Genomic DNA, 6,596 nt, shown 5'->3' on the forward strand with positions numbered 1-6,596 from the left:
AACATTTTCCTTCTGAACACTTGTATTTTGATTTTTTTTATTATGATTTTTGGATGTTTACTAGTACTTAACTATTTTGATTTACCTTTTTATTGCACTTTGTTAGTTGGGTTGTATATTTTTTATAGTTATCTATTCTAGTTTTGCATATTTTTCTTTCTTTAATATGGTTTGTATATATCTTTAGCTTTTAGTTGTGATTAGATAATGTGCTAATTGGACTTAGTTTACTTTCCTATATGCATATGATAATTTGGATTCATAGAGATCCGACCAGTCAGCATTTTTGGGTGACAAGTTTCTAATCCTAACACTTTTGCATTTCATTTTTTTAGGTCTTTTAGGAATTTTTGTTGCATATATATATATAAAATAAGCTTAGTTAAAATAATTAATTTTCAAGACCATTTTTTTATAGGGCATCCTATTGATTTGAGTTGAAAGTTTTTTATCGAACATGCTTGAAATTTAATTGTGGAACATAGATTAGAGCTAGAACACACAACCAAGTGAGATTTGAGCTTTAACGTGTGGTTGCATCATATTAACCACTATTTTATTCTTGTGTGTGTTATTCTCTCTTTATAATTACAATGTTTGACTTGTTTAATTCTTTATGTCTAATACTTTGTTTATGAATGCATTTACATGATTGAGGCCTTTACTTTATTTTAACTCACTTACCTAAATGGCTTTGCCCTTTTATCTTCTATTGTTAACTAATCTTGAGTCTATTTAACCCCATTTTCTTACTTTTAGCACATCACTATCCCTAAGTAAAAAATAATAAATGTCCTTAATTTGGATCTTTGATTAGTTTAGGCTAGTGATAGTGTACATCATCTAAGTATAGAAAAATTTAGGAACATTGGTAGATAGAAAGAAAAAAAATGGGTATTTTACATTTTTGTTGAAATTTTGGGAATTGGATACGTACTCATGCATTGAATGTTGAACCATATGCATTAATCTTTTTGTATATATTATGCTATTGAAAAAAAAAAGAAAAAAAGAAAAAAAAAGAGAAATTAATAAAAAGGGGACAAATGCCACCCCAAAAAGAAAAGTCTAATGAAATAAATACATATGTGATATGAATTGAAAGAATGCATGAGTGTGTGAAAAAGTGAATAATGGGTAGTTAGATTTTGCATTTGAATTGAATAGGTTATTGTAGGTTATGTGTAACTTTAAGTTAATCAAATATTCAAATTCTAGTCCACTTGACCATATATAATCCTACCTTGACCCTACCCCCATTACAATCATTGAAAAGTCCTCATGTTACTTGTATGTATATATTGAATAATTTTTTATTGTTAGGAGAAAAATAAGTCTTGAAAAGCAAGATTAGAAGAAAATTGAGTGAATCAATCCTATATACTTGAGCGATTAGAGAATATACACATCTGGTGAGGGGTTCGATTGCTTAATTCTATGTTTTCACCTTTTATGACTTCTTATCTTGCAAGTTATTATATATCTTAGAGCTCAAATGGATTTATGAGATTGCATTGGTTGCTGTATTGTTTAAGCCCTCTATGTTTACATGTTTTCTTGGAAATTGATTTGTTTTTACCAAGTAGATATAAATAGATACAAGTAGATAGATAGATAGATAGAAATAGATAGAATAGATATACATAGTTTACTTTTAATAAATGTTGAATATCCCTTGATCTTGTCTTTTTTGATATTTAGCATGAGGACATGCTATTGTTTAAGTGTGGGCAGGTTGATAAACCCATATTTTATGATTATTTTTGGGTTGAAATGAGTGGATTTTATCAACTTATCTTGCACTTATTCATTGAAAATGCATAATTTTGTGAATATCTCCTAATTGTGCTTAATAGTGAAAAATATGCTTTTTATGCTTCAAAATTGCTAAATTTAATTCATCATTATCCCATTCGATGCCTTGATATGTTTGTTTGAGTGATTGAAAGTTTACAAGGCAAGAATGACTTGAAAAAAATGGAGAAAAAGCATGCAAAAATAGAGAATTCATGAAGAAATGAAGATTGGAGATTTTCATAGTTATGCATATGCATGGGAGATGCATACACATGACCCCAATCTCATGCCTTACTAAAAATAGCACATGACTCGCAATTTCTAGCCCAATTTTGGCCAAATCCAACTCATTTTTGAAGCATTTGAAGGCAAGAATCAAGGGGGATCAACCAAGTAGGGAAGGAGGTAGTAGTTTAGAAATTATGTTTTAGGTTAATTCCTAGAAATTTAGGATTTTTAGGTTAAATTCTTCTTAAATTTAGGTTTTAATCTTGTTTTAGTTTAGTTTTCTTTACATTATCTTATTTTATTATTTTAATTCACTTAGTTTTACTTGTTAATTCTTTATTTTGTCAATTTAGTTTATGAACAATATTTAGCTTTAATTTTCTTTAATGCAATTGATGTTTTTTCATGTTTATTGTTGCTTAATTGAGTTGTGATTATTGTTTTCTTGTTTTGGTAGTTATAGATTTTATAATTCTTGCAACTTACCATGCTTTTTCTTTTATGCATTTCAAGTATTTGTTAAAATGACTCCTTTAATTTTAGAGTAGATTTTTATATTCTCGGCTTGGAATTGAGGTCTTAGGTGACTTTGAGTCATTAATGTTCAATATTGATTGGTAATTTAGGGTTGTTAGTTAGTTTTGTTTTCACTAAGCTAGTCTTTCACTAAGTCTAATTAGTGAGTTAGTTAGGACTTGTGGATTAAGATCAATTATGCCTATTTGACTTTTTTCCGATGTTTGGGGATGAGGAAGTGGGATTAACTCTTCTTAATTACCATATTTGTGGTCAATGACTTAGATAGGAACCCTTGACTCTCAGTCCTTGCCAAAATATTTTTTAGCACTTAAATTTTTATTTACGCTTTATCTTTCTTGTCATTTAAATGGTTGTCTTTTGCTTTTCAAACCCCTTTTTCTCATAACCAATGATGTGCACACCTCACTACAATTCCTTTGAGAGACGATCCGAGATTTAAAACTCTCAATTTTTATTGATTTGACTTCGTGACAAACAAATTAAACTCTAACACGGGTCATTTGTTGGTTTAGAACTATAATATTGACGAAGCAATTGTTATTGAGAAAATTCTGAACCGACATCTAGCCCGCGTCATTAAGTTTTGACTAATTAAGGTAGGAGCTTTTCTAAAAAATTATTTTATTTCAAGAAATTGTTATAAATCGATGTCATTGTAAAAAAAAATATTTTTTGATGATTGTGCGAGTCTTATGGATTAAATTGAGCTATGCTGGATAAATGCGATTGATTAGTATTTAAATAGAATGTGGTTGTATTGTGCGACTAATTTGTAAAGTTGAATTGTTTGTGGTTATGAACTGTGATTAATTTACTGTTTAATTGAGAAGGCTGGAGAATATGACTTTTAACTGATTATGTTGAGTTGGTTGTGTTAAATGATAAACTGAATTATGATAAGATGATTAATTGAGAATTTTTTGTTGGATATTATTGAAAGGAGATTGATTTGTGGCTATAAATGGTATGTTGAGAAAGCGTTGAGAGATGTTAGTTTGGAAGGAACCCTTGAAGGGTGAAAAGGTCCAAAATTTTTATAAGAATTTGAGTAAAAATTGAATAATAATAATAATGGAAACTAGTGCTATTTTCATATAAACTAGAAATTTTGTTTTGAAATTTTATTTGAAACTTTTGATTGAAGAATTATGTTTTGAGAAATTTTTAGTGAATTTAAAGCATTTGAATTTGATTGGTGATATGAAATATTTTTTTAGTTTTTTTGGGAAAGTCTTAAGCTAAAGAAATAAAGTTGAAATTAGTTTTGGGTACTTGATTAAACAAAAATGAGTTTTGTTTGATTAATTTTGATCAAAGGACTATATTTTTGTGGAATTTTAGAGAAATCTAAAGTAATGGAAGTAAACAGAATAATTAACTTATTTAAATTTGAATAATCATGAAAAGGATTATGTTTTTGGGGTATTTTAGCAAATTTAAAGTAATTGTTTAAGAATAAAATGATTATGTTCAATTAAAATTTTGACTCTTGGGAAAATTTTGCAAGTTTGATTAAAGAAAAGGTTTTGGGTCATGTGAATGTTTGAATGTTGTTTTGGACTGTTAAGCCTCTCCAGCGAGTTTGTAAATTCCTGCAATCGTCATATGGAGTCTGAGAACTATTTTTAAATCTTTGAATATGCTGGGGTGAATAAAACAGATTAAATTGAGTAATTCTCTGATAAAAATTTTGTTAAATAAAATATTTTGATGTTATGTATATATGTAAAATTGACTTTTACTGTGATATAAGATGTTGCTCAGTGTTACGGTAAACAAGTAAGGTTAAGAATTTCCTCTCTTGTCGTATCGAAAAATTGGATAGAAGGTTGATGATTCGCTTCAGTTTGATTCCCAACTATGGTGAGGACAGTGGTTTCATCCCTCTCATGGCTTGAGGATAATTATCCTTGTGATGAATGAGAATATAATGAATTATGATTTTGATTTTGATTATGATATTGGCTATGATTGATTGTGATTATGATTGAAAAGTGTGACGGACACTATATTCCAAAAGTGTGGCAGGCACTATATCCCAGCATTCTCTTTGATTGTGAAGTGTGGCGGGTACTATATCCCAAGAGTGTGGCGGATACTATATCCCAGATAGCGCTTCCTCCAGTGAGATGGTGGAAAGTTGAGCATTTCCTTCTTTATGTTCCTCCTGGAGAAGCACGACAGAGAGACAATGTTCGGGTTAGCTACCGGATGTGTCAGATTCTAGCATTTTTAACCGACAAGTGAGCTCACGGCTAGTAGGACAGGCATGCATCATACTACATTTGTTTGAAATTACTTAGGTCTGCATAATTACTTGGTTTGCCTAACTGATATTTTGTCAACTGCTAATTCTACTACTCGTCATAATTATTTTCTATGTGTGATTATTTGATTGTCTATCAAATTACTTGTGATTATAACTTGTTGGTTCGGATTATGGTGGAGTGTTGTGGTGTATTTTGGGCCGGAGGCCGTGTTTGATTTGAGTTATATCTCTTGATGTGTTGTGGTGTATTTTAGGCCGAAAGCCGTGATTGTTTGAGGAAAAGGCCGTGTTTGATTTGAGTTATATCTCTTGATATGTTGTAGTGTATTTTGGGCCGAAAGCCGTGATTATCTGGGCCGGAGGCTGTGATTGGGTAAGTTATATGTCTTGGTAAGTTTGGTAAAAATTAATATGCATGGATGTATTTGTTGAGGTTAAAATTATAGTGTATTTTAAAATTTCTCTGGTGAGATCGTGCGGTTAGATTCTCACCCCTATAGTCCTATTTTTTTTTTAGAAAACGAACGGAAAGTTTATGAAAATTTTTTCAAGCTTCTGGTTGTACTTTATTTATTTTTACTAGATTTTTTCTCGCCCTTGTTATCGATATTTATATCTTGTAAAGAGGGATAGGAGTTGTAATTTTATGATATGACTTTGTATATATACAAACACTTGTATAAGTTTTCTTGTAATTGTAAATGTATTGAAATGTAAAAGAGTTGTGATGAATTGGATGTATTTATATATGCATGCTTGTTTAAAAAGGAAAAATATTTTTGGTTTTTCAAAAAAAGTCAATATAGTTTTTAGGTAAAGCCTCCTACTTATTATTATTTATATATAAAAGTTGTCGTAGTATCCTTGTTATCAGAGTATTGCAACCGAAAGCATGACACTTTGGTGGTGACGAGGGTGTTACATTAAGCGCCACATATGTCTCTTCCTTTAAGTTTGGTGAGGAAAAATGACGGAAGAGCCGCCATGACTCACGATAGACAAGGATAAGGACGGGTCTATTTTTTTGATAGGAATTGCCTTCTCCTATTTTGGAGTAGACAAGGAATGGGTTAGATATTTATTCTAAAGATTTTAATATTTTAAAATAATTTTTTTAGTTACAAAAAATTCTTAAATTGTGACAAATAAATAGCTTATTACAGACAAAATTGAATTTTGTTACAAATTAATTTTTTGTTACAAAATAATTAGATTTTTAAAACAAATAAATATTCTTACAAAATATTTTGAACTATTGCAACAACTTAATCTTTTGTTAGAAATTAAACATTATAAAATTTTTCAACAAAATACTAATTCGTTACAAAAGCCAACATAATTTATAACAAAAAAATTAAGTTGTTACAAAATATTGTTATTATATAACAAATAATTAATTTTTGTTAAACAAATTTTTTGTAATAATTTTAAATTTAACACAAAATTTTTAATACAAATACTCTATTTTTGTTATAATGTCTAAAATTCATACAAACTTATTTACGTATAAAATTACCTAACAATTACATCAACAAAGAAACTAGAATCGAAAAAGTCATATATACTGGATTTAAAGCTGAAGAAATTGATTTGATAATATTATTTTAATTTTAATTTGATTAGAATTTAATTTTGATTTGTTATTTATTTTTGTTCTATTAGGTTTTAATTTATGTTTAAATATTTTAATTTTAAAAAAATATGATTTTAAATTTTAAATATATAAGAAAGAAGATTTGAGACATAATATTTAAAAAAAAAA

Source organism: Arachis ipaensis, chromosome B09 (assembly GCF_000816755.2).
Source record: "Arachis ipaensis cultivar K30076 chromosome B09, Araip1.1, whole genome shotgun sequence".
Lineage (NCBI taxonomy): Eukaryota > Viridiplantae > Streptophyta > Magnoliopsida > Fabales > Fabaceae > Arachis > Arachis ipaensis.